Here is a 14,585-nt window from a genome sequence, read left to right as displayed (position 1 = left end):
GAAAATTACATGTGTTGAGGTGGGATAAGTATGTTGCAGGTAATGCAACGCAAGGTACTCACGTAATTGTACTCGCCTAATTGTGGTTACAGGGGTCGATTCATAGCTCCTGGCCCCGCCTCTTCACTGGTCGCTACTAGGTCACTCTTCCTGTTCCATGAAATTTATCATACTTCTTCTTAAAGCTATGTATGAATCCTGCCTCCACTACATGGGTGTGTGTGTGTGTGTCGTAGTTTACCTGTATTGATGAATCAGAAGTTAATAAGCACTTGTCAGTGAGAGGTCACTACCCACACACAGATGGAAACAAATGTTTCATTTCATATTTTGACCTCCAGCTGAGATCCTCTTCAGCTGACAGATCTCATTTGGTTGGAATATACAATATTCAACTCTACTTTTTTGCCTCTGTGTATTGATTACTTAGTTGTGATTGCGAGGAACAAGAAATTTTTGATCTTCCTGTTAATCTTCCTTGACCAGTTTTGTATTCCTTTTTCAAAGGCCGTATCTTAAATGTTCTTGCAGTTGTGTACGGAATCTACCTTCACCACCTCCTCGCCTAGCTCATTACACTGGTATAGCACTCTCTGAGTACTTAAGTATTTTAAGTTTTCATTTGTGCTATTTTGCATTCATTCCTTGTCTAAAATGTTAATTCTCTTTCTAGCAATTATACAAGTGATCATGTCCTCCCTGATTTCCCTTTGCTCTAGAGTCGTCAAGTCCAATTCTGTTAATGTCTCCTCTTAGTTCATTTCTCTAGGTACTAGGACAATAATCTCTCTATATGTTTCTCACCCAGGTCCAATAAATAAATTTACTCTATGTAAGCCTATACTTTAATAAATAATGAGAGAAGAAACAGTGATGACGTAGGAGTACTGGAGGTAACTAGAGAGATTCTGAACCTGTGTTTCAATAATGGACAGCAGTGTGACTCATGGAAAATATACAAACACGGTACATGACTGTCTACGGTAGCACGACTCCCGCAGGGCCGTGTACGGTAGCACGACTCCCGCAGGGCCGTGTACGGTAGCACGACTCCCGCAGGGCCGTGTACGGTAGCACGACTCCCGCAGGGCCGTGTACGGTAGCACGACTCCCGCAGGGCCGTGTACGGTAGCACGACTCCCGCAGGGCCGTGTACGGTAGCACGACTCCCGCAGGGCCGTGTACGGTAGCACGACTCCCGCAGGGCCGTGTACGGTAGCACGACTCCCGCAGGGCCGTGGACGGTAGCCCGACTCCCGCAGGGCCGTGCACGGTAGTCCCGCAGGGCCGTGCACGGTAGCACGACTCCCGCAGGGCCGTGTACGGTAGCACGACTCCCGCAGGGCCGTGTACGGTAGCACGACTCCCGCAGGGCCGTGCACGGTAGCACGACTCCCGCAGGGCCGTGCACGGTAGCACGACTCCCGCAGGGCCGTGCACGGTAGCACGACTCCCGCAGGGCCGTGCACGGTAGCACGACTCCCGCAGGGCCGTGCACGGTAGCACGACTCCCGTGCACGCACGACTCCCGCAGGGCCGTGCACGGTACACGACTCCCGCAGGGCCGTGCACGGTAGCACGACTCCCGCAGGGCCGTGCACGGTAGCACGACTCCCGCAGGGCCGTGCACGGTAGCACGACTCCCGTGCACGGTAGCACGACTCCCGCAGGGCCGTGCACGGTAGCACGACTGCAGGGCCGTGTACGGTAGCACGACTCCCGCAGGGCCGTGTACGGTAGCACGACTCCCGCAGGGCCGTGGACGGTAGCACGACTCCCGCAGGGCCGTGTACGGTAGCACGACTCCCGCAGGACCGTGTACGGTAGCACGACTCCCGTGTACGCACGACTCCCGCAGGGCCGTGTACGGTAGCACGACTCCCGCAGGGCCGTGTACGGTAGCACGACTCCCGCAGGACCGTAGGGCCGTACGGTAGCACTCCCGCACCGTGCACGGTAGCCCGCAGGGCCGTGTACGGTAGCACGACTCCCGCAGGGCCGTGTACGGTAGCACGACTCCCGCACCGTGTACCCGCAGGGCCGTGTACGGTAGCACGACTCCCGCAGGGCCGTGTACGGTAGCACGACTCCCGCAGGGCCGTGTACGGTAGCACGACTCCCGCAGGGCCGTGTACGGTAGCACGACTCCCGCAGGGCCGTGTACGGTAGCACGACTCCCGCAGGGCCGTGCACGGTAGCACCACCGTGTACGGTAGCCCACACTCCCGCAGGGCCGTGTACGGTAGCACCACACTCCCGCAGGGCCGTGTACGGTAGCACCACACTTCCGCAGGGCCGTGTACGGTAGCACGACTCCCGCAGGGCCGTGTACGGTAGCACGACTTCCGCAGGGCCGTGTACGGTAGCACGACTCCCTCAGGGCCGTGTACGGTAGCACGACTCCCGCAGGGCCGTGTACGGTAGCACGACTCCCGCTGGGCCGTGTACGGTAGCCCGACTCCCACAGGGCCGTGTACAGTAGCACGACTCCCGCAGGGCCGTGTACGGTAGCACCACACTCCCGCAGGGCCGTGTACGGTAGCACGACTCCCGCAGGGCCGTGTACGGTAGCACGACTCCCGCAGGGCCGTGTACGGTAGCACGACTCCCGCAGGGCCGTGTACGGTAGCACGACTCCCGCAGGGCCGTGACCGGAAGCACGACACTCCCGCAGGGCCGTGCACGGTAGCACGACTCCCGCAGGGCCGTGCACGGTAGCACGACTCCCGCAGGGCCGTGCACGGTAGCACGACTCCCGCAGGGCCGTGTACGGTAGCACGACTCCCGCAGGGCCGTGTACGGTAGCACGACTCCCGCAGGGCCGTGTACGGTAGCACGACTCCCGCAGGGCCGTGTACGGTAGCACGACTCCCGCAGGGCCGTGTACGGTAGCACGACTCCCGCAGGGCCGTGTACGGTAGCACGACTCCCGCAGGGCCGTGTACGGTAGCACGACTCCCGCAGGGCCGTGTACGGTAGCACGACTCCCGCAGGGCCGTGTACGGTAGCACGACTCCCGCAGGGCCGTGTACGGTAGCACCACACTCCCGCAGGGCCGTGTACGGTAGCACCACACTTCCGCAGGGCCGTGTACGGTAGCACCACACTCCCGCAGGGCCGTGTACGGTAGCACCACACTCCCGCAGGACCGTGTACGGTAGCACCACATTCCCGCAGGACCGTATACGGTAGCACCACACTCCCGCAGGACCGTGTACGGTAGCACCACACTCCCGCAGGACCGTGTACGGTAGCACCACACTCCCGCAGGACCGTGTACGGTAGCACCACACTCCCGCAGGACCGTGTACGGTAGCACCACACTCCCGCAGGACCGTGTACGGTAGCACGACTCCCCAGGACCGTGCACGGCAGCACGACTTCCACAGGACAGTGTACAGTACAACGACTCCCGCAGGACCGCGTACGGTAGCACCACACTCCCGCAGGACCGCGTACGGTAGCACCACACTCCCGCAGGACCGTGTACGGTAGCACCACACTCCCACAGGACCGTGTACAGTAGCACCACACTCCCGCAGGACCGTGTACGGTAGCACCACACTCCCGCAGGACCGTGCACGGTAGCACGACTCCCCAGGACCGTGCACAGCAGCACGACTCCCACAGGACAGTGTACAGTAGCATGACTCCCGCAGGACCGTGTACGTTAGCACCACACTCCCGCAGGACCGTGCACGGTAGCACGACTCCCCAGGACCGTGCACAGCAGCACGACTCCCACAGGACAATGTACAGTAGCATGACTCCCGCAGGACCGCGTACGGTAGCACCACACTCCCTCAGGACCGTGTGCGGTAGCACCACACTCCCGCAGGACCGTGTACGGTAGCACCACACTCAGGCAGGACCGTGCATGGTAGCACCGCACTCCCGCAGGACCGTGTACGTTAGCACCACACTCCCGCAGGACCGTGTACGGTAGCACGACTCCCGCAGGACCGTGTACGGCAGCACCACACTCCCGCAGGACCGTGTACGGTAGCACGACTCCCCAATACCGTGCACAGCAGCACGACTCCCACAGGACAGTGTACAGTAGCATGACTCCCGCAGGACCGTGTACGGTAGCACCACACTCCCGCAGGACCGTGTACGGTAGCACCACACTCCCGCAGGACCGTGTACGGTAGCACCGCACTCCTGCAGGACCGTGCACGGTAGCACGACTCCCCAGGACCGTGCACAGCAGCACGACTCCCACAGGACAGTGTACAGTAGCATGACTCCCGCAGGACCGTGTACGGTAGCACCACACTCCCGCAGGACCGTGTACGGTAGCACCACACTCCCGCAGGACCGTGTACGGTAGCACCGCACTCCTGCAGGACCGTGCACGGTAGCACGACTCCCCAGGACCGTGCACAGCAGCACGACTCCCACAGGACAGTGTACAGTAGCATGACTCCCGCAGGACCGTGTACGGTAGCACCACACTCCCGTGTACGGTAGCACCACACCCGCAGGACCGTGTACGGTAGCACGACTAGGACCGTGTACGGTACTCCCGCAGGACCGTGTACGGTAGCACGACTCCCCAGGACCGTGTACGGTAGCACGACTCCCCAGGACCGTGTACGGTAGCACGACTCCCCAGGACCGTGTACGGTAGCACCACACTCCCGCAGGACCGTGTACGGTAGCACGACTCCCCAGGACCGTGTACGGTAGCACGACTCCCCAGGACCGTGTACGGTAGCACGACTCCCCAGGACCGTGTACGGTAGCACGACTCCCCAGGACCGTGTACGGTAGCACGACTCCCCAGGACCGTGCACGGTAGCACGACTCTCCAGGACCGTGCACAGCAGCACGACTCCCACCGGACAGTGTACAGTAGCATGACTCCCGCAGGACCGTGTACGGTAGCACCACACTCCCGCAGGACCGTGTACGGTAGCACCACACTCCCGCAGGACCGTGTACGGTAGCACCACACCCGCAGGACCGTGTACGGTAGCACGACTCCCCAGGACCGTGTACGGTACCACCACACTCCCGCAGGACCGTGTACGGTAGCACGACTCCCCAGGACCGTGTACGGTAGCACGACTCCCCAGGACCGTGTACGGTAGCACGACTCCCCAGGACCGTGTACGGTAGCACCACACTCCCGCACCACAGCACGACTCCCCAGCAGGACACGTGGACCGTGTACGGTAGCACGACTCCCCAGGACCGTGTACGGTAGCACGACTCCCCAGGACCGTGTACGGTAGCACGACTCCCCAGGACCGTGCACGGTAGCACGACTCTCCAGGACCGTGCACAGCAGCACGACTCCCACCGGACAGTGTACAGTAGCATGACTCCCGCAGGACCGTGTACGGTAGCACCACACTCCCGCAGGACCGTGTACGGTAGCACCACACTCCCGCAGGACCGTGTACGGTAGCACCACACTCCCGCAGGACCGTGTACGGTAGCACGACTCCCCAGGACCGTGTACGGTAGCACGACTCCCCAGGACCGTGTACAGTAGCACGACTCCCCAGGACCGTGTACGGTAGCACTCCCTTCCTCCACGCACGCACACACTTGTTTGGAATGAGACAATATCTTACAATAATGTTACAAAGCTGAGCCATTTTGCAGGGATAGATTTCTAAGTAACAGGAACGAAAGGAAAAACATTTTTTGACCCCCTTCCTTCTACCCTTTCCACCCCTTCCTTCCCCCCCTCCCACCGGTACATGAACCTCCCGTGTCCCATCTATGGACACCTTAGCGGTACTTAAACCACTTGTTGTACTAGACACTAATTTCCCTCAAATAAAATAATCACATTTATCCATGATCCTCAAAATCAGGGATTTATTGACAGGTGTCAGTGTTGCCAGCTCTCTGATGTTCCGCCATCCAAGCCAGCACTACATATTCTAATAAATATATGACTTTTCTTTCGCCAAAAAGTATTTTTATTTTATTTTAATGAAAAATCCGGATTATGTAAATTAATTACTCTGTTTGTGTGTTGTGAGAAGATCAAAGCTTCAGTTTAAATTTTCTTGATAAAAATATGTTTAAAAACTGGATTATTCTGTTCAGTGAAGACGTGTGTGTGTGTGTGTGTGTGTGTGTGTGTGTGTGTGTGTGTGTGTGTGTGTGTGTGTGTGTGTGTGTGTGTGTGTGTGTGCGTGTGTGTGCGCGCCTAATTGTGGTTGTAGGGATCCTGGCCCCGCCTCTTCACTGACCGCTACTGGGTCCTCCCTTTCCCTGCTCCATGAGCTTTATCATACCTCGTCTTAAAACTATGTATAGCTCCTGCCTCCACTACATCGCTTACCAGACTGTTCCACTTCCTAACAACTCTCTGGCTGAAGAAATACTTCCTAACATCCCTTTGACTCATCTGAGTCTTCAGCTTCCAATTGTGAACCCTTGTGTGTGTGTGTGTGTGTACTCACCTAATTCACCTAATTGTGGTTGCAGGGGTCGAGACTCAACTCCTGGACCCGCCTCTTCACTGATTGCTACTAGGTCCTCTCTCTCTCTCTCTCTCTCTCTCTCTCTCTCTCTCTCTCTCTCTCTCTCTCTCTCTCTCTCTCTCTCTCTCTCTCTCTCTCTCTGCTTCCTGAGCTTTATCATACCTCTTCTTAAAACTATGTATGGTTCCTGCCTCCACTACTTCACTTGCTAGGCTGTTCCACTTCCTGACGACTCTATGACTCAAGAAATACTTCCTAACGTCCCTGTGACTCGTCTGAGTCTTCAGCTTCCAGTTGTGACCCCTTGTTCCTGTGTCCCCTCTCTGAAACATCCTATCTCTGTCCACCTTATCTATTCCCCGCAGTATCTTGTATGTCGTTATCATGTCTCCCCTGACCCTTCTGTCCTTCAGTGTCGTCAGTCCGATTTCCCTCAACCTTCCCTCGTACGACATTCCCCTGAGCTCTGGGACTAGCCTTGTTGCAAACCTGTGTGTGTGTGTGTGTGTGTGTGTGTGTGTGTGTGTGTTTTCTTTAGCAACATCTCTGGGTCAAGGATGCCAGGGTAACAAACAGAGCTCTCCTGCCCTCTATAAACACATGGGCTGGTTCGAAGTTCCCTTACAATAGTGAGTGTTGGGTGAGGGCGGGACGGGAAGGTGGTGAGCACTAGTGACTGATGCTACCTGTCCTTCCCTATTTGCTCCTCCTCACCACCAATCTTCCCAGGCAAACATTAGTTTTTACTGTGACTTAATACCGACAGTAAAGTCACGTGTTTCATCAAAATAACAATATTGAGATGATAATCTCGTGCTTTTCAGTCTCTTACTACATCACTGTCTTCTGTTTGCACTTCAGAAATTATTGTGGTATGTATTATTGAATTTATTTGTTTTAATGTGCTTTGTAACAGCCTAAATTTGGTTAATTGATGCTAACGTTATCTAACTTAAATACGAGATAGAGAAATGACTTTCTTTCGAGCACATGAAGTAAAAAGCCGGTTCTAGTGTTAGGACAGACATGCCTGGGTAATGTTACCTGGCTCTTACCTGACCAGTACCTGTATACTAGATACGTCCACAACACAAATAATTAACGCCAAACGTTTGCCCCTCAATTATGTATTACAACGTAGGAAACACGGTAATTAAGCACTCTTAAGTCACTTACCTCTTATTTTGGTCTGTTTATTAGGTAGGTACGAGCTGGGGTAACCGCAAGAGATAATATCTAAGATTACTATCAGAAGCTGTACTTCCTCACAGGTGATACTATCAGACGCTGTACTTCCTCACAGGTGATGCTGACGGCTGATCGAACCCTTGTGACCCTTCCAGGGGTGTCTAGCGCACTGCTTACCTGAAAACAAGACAGTAAAATTAATATCTTGCGTTAGTGAAACAACTGTATGGCGCTTAATCTAAGACTTATTTTTATGACGTTCATATGAAGGAATGCGAGACTGAGTTCACAGATAATACAAGGCACAATGTCGTGGCTAAAACAAATCACGGCTCACGAAATCCTAATAACACGATTTCAAACTATCCACGGACCGAGTGGCTTTCGCACTGGCCTGGAGTTTTACGACTCACTCGCCATAGGTTCAAGCCCAACCGGTTTTGTGGTTTATTTAAAAGAAATCACATTAATAGTACATATCTGAAATAAAGACAAAAACCTTTCAGTCCGTCGTGTACCATTATTAAGTAGTGACTTGATAATGGCCCAGAACGAACCGAAAAGCCACGTTTTCATCTCAAATTTATTTGTTAGTAGTGCGTTTTGAATTCACATTATTCAGAAGAATCTTTCTACTTTACATCAACTTTAAAGATCTGGTTACGTAGTTTCTTCACGTTTCCCTGTCTACCATCAGTGAAATATATTTTGTTATAATCAGGGTGATTTTTCACGCATTGTTTGAATTCAGTTAACACCATTTGAATATACGCCCTACATGTGCGGCAAAACGATCGTTCCTGAATAAGTCAAATCGACAAATTCTCAGTAAAAAGGAGAAGTGAAGAATCAGGCTTGTTAGGAGCAGCTGACTCGACCTCAGGACCTCACACCATCGTTAAGAACTGAATGAAAGACTGTGTAAAGTGTTTACCATAACGATCAACACATTCTGTGGTGAGAAACTTACACCTGCATTACCACACCTGCATCACCACATCTGCATCATCACCACACCTGCACCACCACTCAAGAACCATTAAAATCTGACATTTGCTTGAATGCATCATTTATAAATTTTACACCTCTTGAAACTCCTTTACCAAGTGAACTGCTTCCCAAAAATGATTGAACGCCAAAATGTTTTGATAAATACAAATTCAGTTCTACCTACTGGCAGATTATTTCAGATTTTTGAGAGAGAGAGAGAGAGAGATATTTACGTGACATAATTGTGGCACCATAGCTAGGTGTTAAGGGCCACCCTTGAATCAAGTGCTTTCATAGCTGAGACTTTAGTGAGAGGTGGGAGTGTGTTGTTCTTGTGGAGGGGTAAGTGCGTTTTTTTTTGTGTGGGCGCACACGCTCACCTATTTGTGATTGCAGGGGTCGAGTCACAACTTCTGGCCCCGCCTCTTCGCTGGTCGTTACTAGGTCCACTCTCTCCCTGCTCCATGAGTTTTATCGTATCTTCTTAAAGCTGTGTATGGATCCTGCCTCCACTACATCACTCTCCAGATTGTTCCACTTCCTGACAACTCTGACTGAATATATGCTTCCTAACATCCCTGTGATTCAACTGAGTCTTCAACTTCCAGTTGTGACTCCTTGTTGCTGTGTCCCATCTCAAACATCCTGTCCTTATCCACCTTGTCAGTTCCTCTCAGCTTTTTATATGTTATCATGTGTCCCTTATCCCTCCTGTCCTTCAGTGTTGTCAGGTTGATTTCCCTTAACCTCTCCTCGTAGAACATACACCTTAGCTCCAGGACTATTCTCGTTGCAAACCTTTGCACTCTCTCTAATTTCTTGACGTGTTTGACCAGGTGTGGGTTCCATACTGGTGCTGCATATTCCAATATGTGCCTGACGTACACAGTGTACTGTATCTTGAATGGCTCCTTACTTAGATGTCAAAACGCTATTCTTAGGTTTGCCAGGCGCCCATATGCTGCAGCAGTTATTTGGTTGATGTGCGCCTCAGATGTGCTCGGTATGATGTTCACCCCAAGATCTTTTTCCTCAAGTGAATTTTGCACCTTTGACCTAGGGTGTACTCCGTCTGCAGTTTGCACTTGCTGGGGTTAAACTCCTTTATTAAGTATGTTGCCGTCCTTGTGCTGCATACGTGTGTGTGTGTGTGTGTGTGTGTTTTACAGAGGAGTGTGGCTGTACCTTAGAGTATTGTGGCAGGTAAACAGCAAATGCTCTTAATTATGTAAATTCAGAGCTAATGTGTCATTCATACACATGTACGTACACACACACACACACGTACGATAAAGCTCTTGGAGCAGGGACTGTGCGAAGAGGCGAGGCCAGGAGCTGAGACTCGATCCCTGAAACTACAATAGGCGAATATAAATAGGAGACTGCACGTACACACAAAAAAAAGGGTGAAGGAATGTTCAAGTGCCTATCGACAAGTGCCTTTGACAACTAGTAACTAATAGTACTTGGTGATCCAGACGCCCACCTTCAAGTGGTCCTCAAGAGGCCACCACGTTCATGACTTCCCCTCAAGTGGTAGATGGGTCAGTACTGTCCATCACTGAGGGGTAGTTGACCTGGATAACCCCTCGAGTGATGGCTGCAGTGGGATTTATCCTGCCAGTGATAACTGGTAGATGGTTCGCTCTCACCTGTCATTGCCAGGTGTTGTGTGAACCTCAAACACTGGCCTCGTCTATCTAAATACTTTCACTTTAAGTGATGTCATGTATAGCAAAATTTATTTTTGATGTACTCATGGGAGAGTGGTAAAGGCGTAGGGGTCACATGGCACCTTGGAAATGGAAAGTAACTTGAGTTATCCTAAAGATGGGAAGAGAAGTTTACAGTTCCTTGATTCAAGAGGTCTTTCCCAGCATCAGGGAACCTTCCCCAGCATCAGTACACTTTTCCCAATATCAAGGCACCTTCCCCAGCATCAAAATACCTTCCCAATATCAAGGCATCCTTCCCCAGCATGAAGACATCCTCCCCAATATCAAGGCACCTTCCCCAGCATCAGGGAACCTGCCCCAGCATTAAGACCTTTCTCAGCATCAAGATACCTCTCCAAAATCAAGGAACCTTCCCCAGCATCAAGACACCTTTCCCAATATCAAAGACCTTCCCCATAATCAAGGCACCTCCCCCAGCATCAAGACATCTTTCCCCCGTATCAACACACCTTCCCCAACATCAAGATACCTCTCTTTACACCTGAAATGAGATATTTCTCTCACTGTTGCTCGCAGCTAAGGTTCTTCATCTTATGAGGCAACCAGGTGGGAATGACTTTGACTTTCTCAAGCTTTTTCCCTACCTGAAGAAATATGGGTTACATGTTGGCGCTACTTACTCTAACATTAGTCTCATAAATTCGATAAATATTCTAAAAAATTCTTATTTGCGTCAGGAATATGATGCGGACATCATACTCTTGACGCATATCTCAGTTTTGGTATAACGCTGATTATACATGAAAACAGAATTTTGTCACGTATGTATTTAAAAGTTATTTAAAAATTGGTCAGTATTCCATAAAAGTTGATCGTTGTATTCAAGACTTTCTGGCGGTAATGGTGTCTCCAGGTTCCTGGCGAAAGGTCACGTAGTATATATATATATATATATATATATATATATATATATATATATATATATATATATATATATATATATATATATTTTTTTTTTTTTTTTCAACAAGTCGGCCGTCTCCCACCGAGGCAGGGTGACCCAAAAAAGAAAGAAAATCCCCAAAAAGAAAATACTTTCATCATCATTCAACACTTTCACCACACTCGCACATTATCACTGTTTTTGCAGAGGTGCTCAGAATTCAACAGTCTAGAAGCATACACATATAAAGATACACAACATATCCCTCCAAACTGCCAATATCCCAAACCCCTCCTTTAAAGTGCAGGCATTGTACTTCCCATTTCCAAGACTCAAGTCCGACTATATGAAAATAACCGGTTTCCCTGAATCCCTTCACTAAATATTACCCTGCTCACACTCCAACAGATCGTCAGGTCCCAAGTACCATTCGTCTCCATTCACTCCTATCTAACACGCTCACGCACGCTTGCTGGAAGTCCAAGCCCCTCGCCCACAAAACCTCCTTTACCCCCTCTCTCCAACCCTTTCGAGGACGACCCCTACCCCGCCTTCCTTCCCCTATAGATTTATATGCTTTCCATGTCATTCTACTTTGATCCATTCTCTCTAAATGACCAAACCACCTCAACAACCCCTCTTCTGCCCTCTGACTAATACTTTTATTAACTCCACACCTTCTCCTAATTTCCACACTCCGAATTTTCTGCATAATATTTACACCACACATTGCCCTTAAACAGGACATCTCCACTGCCTCTAACCGTCTCCTCGCTGCTGCATTTACCACCCAAGCTTCACACCCATATAAAAGTGTTGGTACTACTATACTTTCATACATTCCCTTCTTTGCCTCCATAGATAACGTTTTTTGACTCCACATATACCTCAACGCACCACTCACCTTTTTTCCCTCATCAATTCTATGATTAACCTCATCCTTCATAAATCCATCCGCCGACACGTCAACTCCCAAGTATCTGAAAACATTCACTTCTTCCATACTCCTCCTCCCCAATTTGATATCCAATTTTTCTTTATCTAAATCATTTGACACCCTCATCACCTTACTCTTTTCTATGTTCACTTTCAGCTTTCTACCTTTACACACATTCCCAAACTCATCCACTAACCTTTGCAATTTTTCTTTAGAATCTCCCATAAGCACAGTATCATCAGCAAAAAGTAACTGTCAATTCCCATTTTGAATTTGATTCCCCAAAATTTAATCCCACCCCTCTCCCGAACACCCTAGCATTTACTTCCTTTACAACCCCATCTATAAATATATTAAACAACCATGGTGACATTACACATCCCTGTCTAAGACCTACTTTTACCGGGAAATAGTCTCCCTCTCTTCTACACACCCTAACCTGAGCCTCACTATCCTCATAAAAACTCTTTACAGCATTTAATAACTTACCACCTATTCCATATACTTGCAACATCTGCCACATTGCTCCTCTATCCACTCTATCATATGCCTTTTCTAAATCCATAAATGCAATAAAAACTTCCCTACCTTTATCTAAATACTGTTCACATATATGCTTCAATGTAAACACTTGATCTACACATCCCCTACCCACTCTGAAACCTCCTTGCTCATCCGCAATCCTACATTCTGTCTTACCTCTAATTCTTTCAATTATAACCCTACCGTACACTTTTCCTGGTATGCACAGTAAGCTTATTCCTCTATAATTTTTACAGTCTCTTTTGTCCCCTTTCCCTTTATATAAAGGGACTATACATGCTCTCCGCCAATCCCTAGGTACCTTCCCCTCTTTCATACATTTACTGAACAAAAGTACCAACCACTCCAACACTATATCCCCCCCTGCTTTTAACATTTCTGTCATGATCCCATCAGTTCCAGCTGCTTTACCCCCTTTCATTTTACGTAATGCCTCACGTACCTCCCCCACACTTACATTCTGCTCTTCTTCACTCCTAAAAGATGGTATACCTCCCTGACCAGTGCATGAAATTACTGCCTCTGTTTCTTCCTTAACATTTAAAAGTTCCTCAAAATATTCTCGCCATCTACCTAATACCTCCATCTCCCCATCTACTAACTCCCCTACTCTGTTTTTAACTGACAAATCCATATTTTCCCTAGGCTTTCTTAACTTGTTTAACTCACTCCAAAATTTTTTCTTATTTTCATTAAAATTTCTTGACAGTGCCTCTCCCACTCTATCATCTGCTCTCCTTTTGCACTCTCTCACCACTCTCTTTACCTTTCTTTTACTCTCCATATATTCTGCTCTTCTTATAACACTTCTGCTTTGTAAAAACCTCTCATAAGCTACCTTTTTCTCTTTTATCACACCCTTTACTTCATCATTCCACCAATCACTCCTCTTTCCTCCTGCACCCACCCTCCTATAACCACAAACTTCTGCCCCACATTCTAATACTGCATTTTTAAAACTATTCCAACCCTCTTCAACCCCCCCATTACTCATCTTTGCACTATCCCACCTTTCTGCCAATAGTCGCTTATATCTCACCCGAACTTCCTCCTCCCTTAGTTTATACACTTTCACCTCCCTCTTACTTGTTGTTGCCACCTTCCTCTTTTCCCATCTACCTCTTACTCTAACTGTAGCTACAACTAAATAAGGATCCGATATATCAGTTGCCCCTCTATAAACATGTACATCCTGGAGCCTACCCATCAACCTTTTATCCACCAATACATAATCTAATAAACTACTTTCATTACGTGCTACATCATACCTTGTATATTTATTTATCCTCTTTTTCATAAAATATGTATTACTTATTACCAAATTTCTTTCTACACATAGCTCAATTAAAGGCTCCCCATTTACATTTACCTCTGGCACCCCAAATTTACCTATATATATATATATACAAATAACCCGCACATAAAAGAGAGAAGCTTACGACGACGTTTCGGTCCGACTTGGACCATTGACAAAGTCACACTAACCAGAGGTGGAGCAGGACGGCTGTATATAGGCAGGAAGAGGTGGTGGTGGTAGTAGTAGTAGTAGTAGTAGTAGTACAAGAGTTGTATATAATACCGACAAGATGAAATTAAGACACATGCACAACACCCGGGCATCCCCATCATAGACGTTTCGCCATCCAGCCAGCCAGCAGAGCAGATAATGATAAGTTTGAGATGTCAGGACCAAGGACGAGGAGACTTGATGGGATACTTAGCCATAAATATTTTGGATTTTTTTTTTTAACCTCAGGATAGTGGAAAAAACGGAATATGTTGCATGATGTGACGGAGTCAAAGTCCATGTGCTCTTTCAAGAGTTGTCATTCTAATAAGGTCCAAGAAGCCATGAACCA

General features: G+C 49.3%; 1 protein-coding gene and 1 long non-coding RNA gene across 4 annotated transcripts in view; both read right to left on the bottom strand.

Annotated features, from left to right (window-relative positions):
- Positions 1-14,585, bottom strand: part of LOC128693506 (thrombospondin type-1 domain-containing protein 4) — a 624,956-nt gene that overhangs the window by 321,916 nt on the left and 288,455 nt on the right. The window lies entirely within an intron of this gene.
- The window catches only part of LOC128693507 (uncharacterized), a 91,208-nt gene that overhangs the window by 75,300 nt on the left and 1,323 nt on the right, over positions 1-14,585 (bottom strand). Inside the window, exon 2 of the long non-coding RNA XR_008407727.2 lies at positions 7,626-7,814. This is a non-coding gene — a long non-coding RNA (uncharacterized lncRNA). The remainder of the gene's footprint in view (positions 1-7,625; positions 7,815-14,585) is intronic.

Source organism: Cherax quadricarinatus, unplaced genomic scaffold (assembly GCF_038502225.1).
Source record: "Cherax quadricarinatus isolate ZL_2023a unplaced genomic scaffold, ASM3850222v1 Contig5, whole genome shotgun sequence".
Classification (NCBI taxonomy): Eukaryota; Metazoa; Arthropoda; class Malacostraca; order Decapoda; family Parastacidae; genus Cherax; species Cherax quadricarinatus.
This window is presented reverse-complemented; position numbering and strand designations above follow the sequence as displayed.